Raw genomic sequence first — 13,718 nt, 5'->3', positions numbered from 1 at the left:
CCCAGTGGAGGGAATTTACCAAAGAAGGAAGCTGAATTTAAGTTTAAATTAGTAAAGTGTCATAAAACCAAATTAGATTACTCATGAAAATACTGCCAATGAACATTTTACAGAATGAAGGATCGGAAATATGCTGCCTTATATACTAGCCTGGAAAATAATGTCCACAATGCAAAATATCTTTAATAGTTCAGCTGCTAAAAATTTAGCATTTAGTTTTTCCTTACTGTCCCAAATCCTGAATTACTTATCTTTACAGGGTTATTATCGATTAACTAAATCTAAAACCATAAAACATATTTATTTTAATTGAAATGACAATAAACTGTAACTAATATAACGTTATCATGAAATTAAAAAATAAATAATATTTGTAAAATTCTAATCTTTCAGGTAGAAGTACTATAATAACTAAAACTGAAATTATGTAAAAAAAAATTGTGAATAAGTACTAAAATATTAACTAAGATTAAAATGAAATATTATATATAAGATGATGTGTGTGTGTTGTGTGTGTGTGTGTGTGTGTGTGTGTGTGTGGGTAGTATTGCTCTGTATCATGGAATAATATAATATATGCATTATAATCACTATGTAAAATTACTGTTACTACTTAATTAGCTGTTCTTACATAAAATTATTTTTATATTTTTATCATCCATTTTATATTTAGCAGACAATAGATTTTTTTTTTCTTTTTAATAGGTAAATAAATAAAGGGTACTTCCAGCCAAAGAGTGTTACATTGCTCTCCAAAAAACATTTCACAATTGTATTTGCCCAGTCCTTCCTGGGTTTGTCTCACTGTCGCTCTGTCGCTACTTGTTATGTGCTCTTACTGTGCAATAACATTACGCACATGGGTTATATAAAGATGTACCCACCCTATGTAATTCAAACTGCCCTACAATTATAATTAACAAGATTTAAAAGCAACACAAAACACAAACACAGAGGACGGTTCCGCTCGCGCGAAAAGTCCACTGGTTATTTCGGTCAGATTCAACCACAATCTTGCTCAAAGTGAATTTCGGATGCCATCGGTATAGAATAATTTCGCTTTCTCATATCTATCATTGTGGTCGTCGTGGATGCAAAAACAAACATGTGTGATTTAATGAACACTTTTTAAAAGTAAACGAAATGAGAATGCCTCATCCCCAGAAGGCTCTTACGATCATTACACATGCAGACAGCCGCACACACACATCTATATCGCGCGATCCCTCTCAAACCGATATGAAAAATACATTCAAAACCATTATTAACAAGTCCTAGGTGCTAGTCCAGAACTGTCACGGTTCGTACAGGGCAGTAGAATGATATGATCGATATATTATGACAAAGCCCTAATACTGAGCGTCAGCGCAGATAATTTGTTGCTGACGTACTGGTTACTGTGAATGCTGTGTACTGTGAAGTGCTCAGTGACTATCAGCTATTGTGACGTATTTACGCTGTGTAGAAGCAAGATCTCCAAATGCTGTCGGCCTCACAGGACTCGGGTCTGACTATTCACTGCTTCGGGTTAAGAGGATATAATCTATAACTGATGATTTTCAGGACTTAGCATCTATACGGGCTTAACTGCAGCGCAACGAAAATACACAAAAACATCACAAATACAGTAAGCCCTTCACATCATTGTCATGGTGACTCGTAGTTTATTACGACGCTTTCCCTCAACTGTTTCCCTTCTCAGGAGTTAAGACAGCTGGACATACTATGTCCACCAGCAGCACAAACTAGGGATTCTTTATCTCATTGTATAAATAACTAAACAAAACTCGTTCGGTCCTTTATACCGTCTCTATAGCCTGACCCACCTTTGAAATCTTATTAACTATTACAGTTATTCAGCAGTATTATGAACTGGACAGTCTTGCCTATTGTTTTTATTAGACTGATACCGAATCATGGCTCCGGTCTACACAACGGGGGGGGGGGTAACCTTCGATATCGAACAGCAACAAGAGAGGATGTGTTTCTCCTCGATTGTCTGACGAGCTTGGTTTAAGTGTTTAATTTTGATGTCCAAATGGTAACGTGATTATATCTAGTATATTGTTGTTTTCCGGATCACTGCTTGTCTAATCCTCATTGAGACAATGTGCCTGTCGACCCCATCAGATCTGGAATGTTACACCGGAGTACATGTGGGGGTTCTTTATTGTGGTTGCTAGGTTAGTTGGGGGTTTCTGGTTGGTTGCCATGAGTGTTGCTATGTAGTCATCCTTAAGGGTGTCTAGGTTGGTTGCTACGTAGTCAATTGGTCCTACTGAGTGGTTGTTAGGTATTTGTGACCAGTTTACTAGAGTGTATGCTAGTATAATAGTTATGGTGTTCTCTGGGTAGGTTAGCTAGTTAGTTGTGAGTTTTCTGGTTTGGTTGCCAGGGTGTTGCTAATGGTTGTTGTATACAGCGGGATTCTGGGTGATTGCTAGAGTTTGCTGCTTAGATCAATAGTTAATTGGGGTTAAGCTGGGTGGTTGCCTAAAGTAGTCATTGGTTCTCCATGAGTGGTTGTTAGGTGTTTCTGAACCAGTTACTAGAGTGTTGCTGAGATAATAGGTATGGGGTTCTGGGTGGGTTGCTAGGTATTTGTGGGTTCAGGTTGGCTTGCCAGGGTGTTGCTAAGTTGTTGTTACGGGTTCTGGGTGATTGGCTAAGAGTGTTGCTAGATAATTATTTACTGGGGTTCTGGAGTGGTTGCTAGGTAGTTGTGTGTTCTGGCTGGTTGCCAGGGTGTTGCTATGGTAGTCATTTGAGGGTCTAGGTGGTTGCATAAGTCGTCATATGGTTCTCCTGAGTTGGTTGTTAGGTATTTTGACTCAGTTACTAGAGCGTTGCTAGATAATAGTTATGGGGTATCATGGAGTGGTCTTGTACGTAGTCATTGGTTCTCCTGAGTGGTTGGTTAGGTGTTTTTGAACCAGTTACTAGAGTGTTTGCTACATAAATAGGTTATGCGGTTCTAGGCTGGTTGCTAGGCTTAGTTGTGTTGTTCTGTTTGGTTTTGGCTCAGGGTGGTTGCTAAGATAGTTGTTAGCGGGTTCTGGTGGATTGGCTTTAGTTGTTTGCTGAGGTATTATTTGGAGGCTTCTAGGTAGGTTGCCAAGTCGTCATTGGGGTCTCACTGAATACTTATATAGTTTGTAAGGTGTTCTGATTGGGTTACTAACGTTAGTTGCTTAATACCAGTGGGCGGGTTCCTGGGATGATTGCGCAGGGTGTTTCTAGTAATGTTATGAACTGATTGGTTCGCATAGGTGGTTGCCAAGTAGTTCATTGGGGCTCCTGGATTGCTAGATAGGTTGGGTGTTCTGATTGGTTACATAGTGTGTTTTGCTAGATAATATTATAGATATTAATAGATAATAGATAATAATGATATAGGGGGTTTCTGGGTAGTTGCTAGGCAGTTGGTTGGGTGATTCTGGTTGGCTGCCAGGGTGTTTTCTAGAGAGGAGTAGTTAGGGAGTTTGTAGGTGGTTGCTAGGCATGTGTGGAGTTCTAGTTGGCGTTGTTTGATGTTGCTCCTGAAGTTTTAAGGTGTTCTGAGTGAGTTACTAAGGTACCACCAGCTGGGAATCGAATGTTATATAAATAAGATAATATTCAGTGACAGACATGATTTTAAAGGTGAAAATGAGCAGTGGATGGCTCACCCTGTGGGGTCGCTTCTGCGTGGCCGTTCTCTTCTTTGGCGCTCTCCAGGGTCCACCTGAAGAGAAAGCATATGTTCTCATCACACTCGCTGCGTTTATCTGAGACTCAGAATGTTCATGTGAGTGAAAGTGTAAAACACGCACACACCTCTCGAGGACCTTGAAGCACAGTTGTCTATTCTTCTGGATAGGTGAATGATCCGGTTAGTGGCTCCAACAGCTGCTACTGCGAAATCCGATCCAAACAACACCAACAACCGTACTGGATCCGCTGTCTGCAAACAGAACCACACACACAAGCTTCAGGTCGTGTGTATATATGCTATCTCGCGTGTTCTGGAGTGGTTGCTACGGGAGTTGTTAGGGAGTTCTGGGTGGTTGGCTTACAGAAGTTGTTAGGGAGTATCCTGGGTGGTTGCTAGAGGAGTTCAGGGTGGTTGGGCTAGGGAGTTGTTAGGGAGTTCTGGTGTGGTTGCTAGGGATTGTTAGGGAGTTCTGGGTTCTGGGTGGTTGCTAGAGGAGTTCAGGGTGGTTGCTAGGGAGTTGTAGTTAGGGAGTTCAGTGGTTGCTAGGGAGTTGTTAGGGAGTTCTGGGTGGTTGCTAGAGGAGTTATCAGGGTGGTTGTGCTTGCTAGGGGAGTGTTAGGGAGTTCTGGGTGGTTTGCTACACGGAGTTATCCAAACGTTGGGAGTTTCTGTGGTCTCGGGTGGTGTTGCTAGAGGAGTCAGGGTGAGTTGCTAGGGCGTTGTTAGGGAGTTCTGGTGGTTGCCTAGAGGAGTTCAGAGGGTGGTTGAGCTAGGAGAGTTGGTTAGGGAGTTCTGGGGTGGTTGCTAGGGAGTTGTTAGGGGAGTTCTGGGTTCTGGGTGGTTGTTAGAGGAGTTCAGGGTTGGTTGCTAGGGAGTGCTGTTAGGGAGTTTCTGGGTGTTGCTAGAGTACGTTCAGGTGGTTGCTAGGGAGTTTTAGGGAGTTCTGGGTGGTATGCCTAGAGGCAGTTTCAGGGATGGTTGCTAGGAGTTGTTAGGGAGTTCATAGGGTGGTTGCTTAGGGAGTTTGTTAGGGAGTTCTGGTCTCTGGGTGTTGCTAGAGGAGTATCAGGGGTTGGTGGCTAGGGAGTTGTTAGGGAGTTCTGGGTGGTTTGCTAGAGGAGTTCAGGGTGGTTGGATAGGGAGTTAGTTAGGGATGTTCTGGGTGGTTGCTATGGAGTTGTCTTCTCAGGGAGTTCTGGGTTCCTGGTGGTTGCTAGGAGGTTCATAGGTAGTTATTAGCCGTTCTGTAAGTAACTGATTACATTGTAATCTGGAGATAAATAATCAGATTTCCAAAATGGAAGTACTTGTAATTAGATTACATTTTACAAATACTCGTAATCAGACTACAGATACTTTTTTATTAATTACATGATTATATGTAATTTCACAGAATATGATAAATTATTCATAATTTATTTTTATCTGCCAAATAATAATTTTTTATATTTTTTTCCTTTTTTTTTTAAAAAAAAAAAAAAAAAAAAAAAAAAAAAAAAAAAAATGTGTGTGTGTGCTGTGTGTGTGTATATATATATATATATATATATATATATATATATAAATATATAGTACTATATATATAATATATATATAATATATATATGTATATGTATGAACACACACACACCACAAACACTGACATAAATTTCATGTTGTTAATTAAGCAAAATTGGAAATTTTATTTTTAGCATCTCTTTGTTCTTTTTTTTTTATATCACTATGGTGATAACAAATTGTCAAATCAAAAGTACCCTGATCAAGTAATCTGATTATAATCACCTAAAATGTGTAATCAAAAAGAGTATAGTTCCTAACTGCAATTTTTGTCATGTAAAATCGGAATCATAACGAATTACAATTTGTAAGTCATCTTCCCAGCACTGGTTGTTTAGGGGGTTCTGTGTGGTTGCTAGTTCATAAGGAAATTCTCATGGTAAAGATTTCCCCGTCCCTCTTAGATCTCAGGTCTGTCGTATGTGGCAATTCGTTCGCTACTTCTTCATTTAAGCAAAGCCTGTGGGATTTTTCTTAACCTGTTTATATTGTCCAGCAGGTGAAAAGATTTATGTCTCTCTTATAAACAAACCCCTCCACACTGAGCACTGAGGGAAACACATGACACTGCTTCATGTGTTCACTAAAGTCAACAAACAGATCATGTTAAAAGTCAATATTCTCTTTTCTTATAATATCAGTGGATAAGAAGAGACAATATTCACATATATGGTCGCACTAGATGGCAGTATATATTGGAGCCGCTTCAGGTTTTATATTGAAGCCCATTTCTGCCACAAATGGTCGTTGAGATGAAACCATATTATGACATAAAATAATTAAATAGTTAAAATGATCAAATTAAAAATAATTATGAGATAAAAAAATCAAAATTATGACATACTAAGAAAGTCCTCACTGATTAAAAATCATATATGACCAAAAAGACAAAAATGTATGATTATGACGTTGTTGCAAAAAAAGCTTTCACCCTTTTGTTATAATGATATATCCGGTTTTAATCTCATAATTTAAACATTTTATTCTCATATATATTTAAATTTAACATTTTTTATTTCTTCCATGAAATAGATATTAGTGTGTTTTATCGTGACATCAATCCCCACAACGTATTCATCATTTTTGACTTTATATTCATTATGACATCAACTTTTTATCATAATGACTTTTTGTCCATTTTTTAATTATTTTATTATACAACTCATCATTTTAAGATTTTGTGTCAACATTTCTTGACTTTTATTTAGACTGTACCACATTATTTTTCTTTATTCCATATAGGCGTGTTAGATTAGTTTTTACTTAAAACTTTTTTTTTTTTTTTTATCTCATAATGTCATAATTGTGACATTTTGTCATAATTATAACTTATAAGTTTGACTCTTTATTTCAATCTCTCTCTAAACCTGCATTATTTTGTTTCTCCTATGAAACATGTTAGGTTATTTTAGCCAGACAAATGCTTTTATTTCATAATTTTGATATTTTATCTCAAAAAGACTTGGTCTGTCATAATGTTGACTTTTTTTAATAAGTTGTGACTTTTTATGTCCTGTTCAAAAGAAATGTAAAATGTTTTTTTAACTTACAGAAGTTTTTAACGTGCGACGTCAGTTTTCTGATGTTTCCAGGTTTAGGGATCCAGGTTGGTTTCTGCTTCAGCATTTATCACAAGCACTAATGCAGCAGTGGCATCATATCAATAGTCTACCCACACATGCTCTGCTGCAGAGAAGCATCAGTTACGCCTTGTCACAGTCGGCCCCATGAGCCGCAGGATTTGACGGAGCGCAGCGAGATACCTCCACACACGCAGTGACAGGAATGTTTGTGGAAGGGAAAAAGACGAGACGGACCAAGACCTGAACCTGATTTACAGATCCTGCAGGAGATGAAGAGAGAGAAAGTCGCCGCTCAACAGAGCTCATGTACTTTAAAACAAGGCTTTCGGACGTTCACTGATAATAAAAACTGACCCATGACTATTCTGTCATCGTCACTCTCTCAAATCATGTCACGTCCATTCCACATTCATGCATTTAGCAGATGCTTATTTCAAAGCGACCTACAAAAGAGGAACAAAAGGCAATTGTCAAAGAGCCAACGATATTCACAATATATCTGACGGACATCATCTAACATGTTTCACAGGAGACAGGAAATACTTAGGTTTTATTACATTAGATTATTATTTTAACACAATGACAATAAAGTCTATATAATCTAAACTGAATCTTTTATGTCTTCCACAAAACATCATGTTCTTCCTAATCTATACTTTTTTTCATATTTTCTAACCAATTTTGTTCAATTTCATTTTGAAATTTAGATTTTTTTTATCATTCAAATATGTATACTTTTTACACGTCATAAATTGTAATTCAACATGTCGCAAGCCTGTATTAATTTTCTCAGCCACCAAAGAGGGTTATTATCATTTAGACTTGTTATTTTACTCCATAAATTAATTTGTACAAAATTTGTACATTTTTGATAGATTTTTTTCTTTATCTTGTATTAGTGACTTTTTACTCTCGTAATTGGCAGTTTGTCGTCATTTGGACTTTATCTCCTAATTTTGATTTTTAATCTTATAATTTTAACCTAATGTCATGAATATGACTTTTAATTTAAACAAAACTATTTACTTTCTCTCCATGAATCGTTAGCATTATTTTCGTACAGAATGTTTGTGTTTATAACATCAATCCAAAAAAAGGATAATCCATGATTTAGAACTTTCCATTTATCATAATTATGAAAATTAAAGTCCAAATTTTTTTTACTTTTCTCACTATTTTGACTTATGTCATATTTTTTACTTTTTACTGGTAATTTAGAAGTCATATTTTTAGCATTTTTGTCATAATTTTTTATGTTTTTATTCCAACATGCCACTCCAAACCATATTATTTCCTTTTCTTCCCATGAAAAATATTAGAGGATCATGAAAGAAAGTTCTTGTGTTTAGAACGTGAGATGATTGCATGCGTTTAAATGCTCAGTGTTAGGGGTTTGTTCTTAATGATAACCCTAAATATTTTTCACCTGCATGGACAATGAAACAGGTTTTTTAAAAAAACCCACATACTTGCTTTGAAGAAGGGACCTGAGCCACAGTCTACAGTCCTTAGAAATGATCAGAGAGACGCAAGGGTGTGAACAACCCAGAACCCCCAACAACTACCTAGCAAACCCTAACACCACCCAGAACCCCTTTAAAACTTCTAACGACTACCCAGTAACTACCCAGAACCCCCTAATTACCTAGCAACCACCTAGAAGCCTCTAATGACTACCCAGCAACACCCTAGTAACTACCCAGAACCCTCTCAAACTCTTAGCAACACCCTAGTAACCACCCCAAACCCCCGCCTAACAACAATAATCCACCCAGAACACTCCAGCACTTTGACTTTCTCCACAAATGTAACATTTAAAAAAATGTTTGTTTCTATGATGTCGATTGAAGGATATGATACCCGTTCGGCTCAGAAAACGGCTTCCAAGCAGCATGCGCGAGCATGCGTAATGGAAAGAGAAAACCATAACGAGATTCACACACACATATTGCCAATACTCTACTGCTGGGTGCTGATGTAAGGGAAAACACAAATACCCTGCTTTGCTTCTATGTCTAGATGCTTCTTGCTGCATCACATTTAGCCAATGTATGTGGTTATATGCATTGCTTACAATATTTCTTTATTTTATTTTTTTATTTATTTAGTTGTATGTTATTTTAGTTTATTTTCAGGTAAATGCTTTATACTCCTCAGTATATCTTATGCATAGAAGCCCAGAACTGAAAATCCTGATTTATTTCTATACATTTATACGTATTGTTAATATGATTATCATATATACGATTTTTTAAACAATTTAAACGAGACTAACTCAATACCGAGGCATTTAATCTTTTTTGTCTCAAAACATGAGCGCAGAAACTAAGTACGCATTATAATTTTAGGGCCAGACTGCAGTTTACTTCATTTAACCTGAGATAATGCATAATAATAAAGATGAAGAGGGCGTTAAGACTATAAAGTATGCCATGGCCAACAGCTCACAGTAAATATTGATTAGAAAACTACAAGTGGCCATTCCATTTGCTATGACCCCGCGCTGTGTGCCGGTCACTGCACCTCCCACTGCAGTCTCTCCATGTAATGCAAATATATAATTACATAAAGCAACTCTGATAATGTATTGCAGCTATACTGAATATGGAAACTCATCATTCATTCAGAATCGAGCTCAAATTTGTACACTGTGTTGATATATGATATAACTTGCAAAAGCAGGCTATTTTAAGAGAGAAACATCCCATGGTTATGGAGCATGCTAAAAATTTGAATGCAATAGATTGATTACCTGGATCCTCGGGTTGGTGCTTTCTCTTCTGGTAAAGTAAAATGATAAATGATATATGAACAGTCTACTGATAGTGTTTATAACAGTAAGTGTAATCGTGCTGAAATACTGTCAGTTAAAGTGGATCAGGCGTCTTTTAATTGACACTGCGGTGACTCGCCGAACCAGGGAGCAGCAGAAATAATGAACGTGTGTGATCACTAACACGGAAACTGAGTACGTAATCAGGGAAACACCCAATCTGAATCTGTTCCGTTCAGGCATGCGTTTATGTGAGTGCTTGAAATGCCTCAAACCATCGAGACACAGGGAATGTTTTCATGCGCCAGGGCTGTGGGTGCGGTCATGTGTGTAAAGTCATGGAACGAGCCGCCGACGAGGTTTGGAAATTACACGCAGGCACATTATTATATGACTGTCAAGAGATGGAATAATTACGAATATTTCAAGTTTTTGAAAGAAGTCTCTTTGCTCACCAACGGCTAATTAATGATCAAAAAATAGTAAAATGATTGTGTTGCAAAATCAGCGTTTTCTGTGTGAATAGCTGTTAAACTGTCATGTATTCTGTGCTGCGCAGCGGAGTTCAGCATCATTACTCCAGTCTTCAGTGTCACATGATCTCAGAAACATCTAATATGATGATTTACGGCTCACAGAAACATTTTCTGATTATTATCACTGTTGAATGTTATTCTCAGGAAATAAATTACAGTTTAACAGATATTCACATAGAAAACGGCTGTTTTAAATTATAATAATATTTCACAATTTTTTAAATAAATTCAGTCTTGGTGAGCAGAAGAGACTTCTTTCACAAACATTAAATAATTGTAATTATTCCAAACGTTATGGCTGATACTGTACATTTGTTCTGTATAGAGAAGCTCAAGACTAATGGATGCCGTCTTTGTTAAATGATGGAGAATGTAAGTATAATTCATCATTAATCTACTACAACACAGCATTACGGTAATAACTGTAACAGTCAGGGATCATTTTATTTTCCACTGTACTTCCAGATTTGTGATGATCTCTTACCTATATCTTCAGGGAACGCATCAGCAAGATCAAATCCTACAGAATGAACTGGAGAAACACAGAAGCACATGAATGTGACGGACAGTGAAACAGCAGCAGGTGAGATGATCTGACCCTAAACACTTATTACAGGACAGAAGAGTCCGGCGTCAAACCTCCAACTGCGTCCCAGAGTGCACGGTTCCTCCAGTACAGCGGTAACGTCTAGGAAAATACATATATGACATTCGGCCAACAAAACAATAATAATCCCACCAAAAAACCATCAAGTCACACTCTTCACACAAAACTGTCATTACATTATTATTCTCATGATATTAGGCTTTTTCAAACAAATTTGTCATTTCGTAATTTACCGTACTGCGGAGTTTTACTTCCTATTATTGAATGTATTATATTATTTATTGATTATTATTATTATATTATTATATTTTATTATTTATATTTTTCTTACACCTGAATATCCATTAATTTCAAATACAATATAAACTCAAATACGTAAAACTAACAGAGCAACAAATATTACATAATGTCCACAACACATCAAAATAAATAAATAAAATTACTGTATTTTAAAAGTTACAAGAATAGTAGTTTTTTTCATATGTCAGTTATATGTTTGGAGGCAAAAATAGGGTAATTTCACAAAAAATAATGTAAATAGAAATGTAACAAACCTATCGGTTAATCATAAAAACTTTGTTGTTGTTTATGGGCCAGGGAGTAAAATGTGCTATTGTCAAAAAAAAAATAGTAATATTAGTAATATTGTAAATATATAATTAACTGTACAATTTATTTTTTTTTAATATTAACAGCATAATTTTTTTGCTTGAATATCCTATCCAATTTTTTTCTTTTTGATTATGGGGCAAAAGTTTTAGGAAGAATTTATTTTGAGGTCAAAAATTATGAGTTTATTTTGAACATTCCAGCATTCCCACACAACCAGAGGGGAAACATTCTATGAATTTATGATGTTTATGAATATGTGAAAAAAAAAAAAGTAAGTCATATACATTTTTGGTATCCAATTAAGCAATGGTCTTGATGCATTTTGATCTGCCACGTCGGTAGAAACTCGTAAAAATGAGGCATTGATCAACAGGACAGATCACCCTTCAGTCCTCAAAACCATCATCAAGCTCCAGAAGACTGAAAGAAAACAAACCATGACCACATTAAATACGGCTAGGGTACGTGTTTGGACTTAATGAAACGTGTTTGATGTAAAATACGAAAGCAAAAGAAGTTTAAAAAGGTTTTCTTATGAAGCCACTATGTCGTCTTGTATTTGAAATCATTTTTTTTTTTTTTTTTTTTTATAAAAGATTGATATGACAATAGTTTATATAATGCTCATAGTAATGAGTTGACATAGTTATAGTTTAACTGTGGGCAATAAAAGGAAAAACCTATGTAAGGAAAGCAGAGTTTCTGCCTGAGGTCAGACTGTGGCTTTGTAGAAGATCAAACTGAGATAAAGACGAACAGTAAATCTCTCGTTTCACCCTTCTTCAGTAACTTCAGGATCTCCGAAAGGTTGCCATCGGTTCTAAAGTCAAAGGATTCAGTTCAAATAGTCTCACCCAAAAGACTAATCATACATAACATACTGCTAATATGACAGAAGTGAGCTGCGTACCGGTTTAGTTGCTTAGGTTTAAGTTTAAAATAACTGGGTAAGCAAATAATAAAAAATTATGCATGTCAAATCAAATAAATAAATTTGAAAAAATATTTTTTGACTGAATGCAAAATTTATATAAACTTTAGAGGTTAGTTTCAAATATAAATTGTCAAAAAAAATTAGTATATATATAATATTTTTTTTTTAATGTGTGTATATATCTTAAAAGGCAGTTAAGTTGCATTGGAATAAAAGCATCTTCACTCAATTCAGACATTATACAAGCTTATGTTTGAAACCATTGTCCATTATGCTAAACAGAGAATTTATACAGAACAGTGATGCTGCAGTAGTATGAATTTTGTTCCATTTAAGGATGCAGTTTGGGAGAAACGACCCCCCTGAATACCTTTTAGTGAAAGTCATTTAAAAATGCCACAGAGTTTGAACTGACCAAAACAAGACTGCAAAGTGAAAAACAGACACTGGGATCGAGTCTGGCGTTTTCTACCGCTTCGCTTGGAGCTTCTGCTTTTGTCTTCTTCTTTCGAGCAGCATGCAGCGTTTCCTCTTCAGCTGATGGAGCAGAAACCAGAGAAACACATGATGTTTGTTGGGCTTTCATTGCTAACATCAGTCGAGTGTGAACGACACCCATTATTCAAATTCCAAGTGTTTAATTGAGTCACCTGCTTTAAACTCTGCATCGCATCTTTATTACTCTCAAGTCTTTTTTTTCAGTTTTCGATTTGTTGTTTTTAAGTTTTGGTTGCTTTATTTGGTGTGTTTTATTATTGTCATTTTATTTATATTTTCAAATTATTTTTTAAAATATTTCTATTTAGTTTTTATTTATTCTAGTTTTAGTTTTTATTAATTTTAGTGTTTCAGCTTAAAACCTAATTTCAGTTGTTTCCAAAGGTTTGTATCTACTACTATTTTAATATATTTGAGCTTTTTGTCAAATACTAAAATTATTTTTTATAATTTAGTTTTAGTATTTATATTATTATTATGATCTTATTAGTATTGTATATGATTTATTACCTTAGTTAACTTTCGAGAAACTTTAGTTCTTTAACACAAGCTTATTTCAAGCAGATAATTTTTTAGTTGCCAAAGCCAAATTCGGGTTAGTTCATTTGTTTTTCAGTTAATTTCATGGAATGTTTATCATTTCATTCATTTCATTTTTTATTTTATTTTTTTCTTTATTTTATTTCATTTAATTTAGTTTAAAATTTTCAGCTTCATGTTATAGTTTCCTGGAACATGATTTTTTTTTCAGTTTCAGTTAGTAATTTTAATGATTCAGCTTTAATTTATTATTATTTAATTTATTAATTTATTTTAGTAGTTGTTCAAAGCACCATTTAGTTAAGTTTTTTCAACTAATATATATATTAGATGTGTATTTTATTTATTTTGCTTATTTTTTTATTTATTTCATTTTTTTTCCCT

Source organism: Cyprinus carpio, chromosome B9, assembly GCF_018340385.1.
Source record: "Cyprinus carpio isolate SPL01 chromosome B9, ASM1834038v1, whole genome shotgun sequence".
NCBI classification, from domain to species: Eukaryota; Metazoa; Chordata; class Actinopteri; order Cypriniformes; family Cyprinidae; genus Cyprinus; species Cyprinus carpio.
This window is presented reverse-complemented; position numbering follows the sequence as displayed.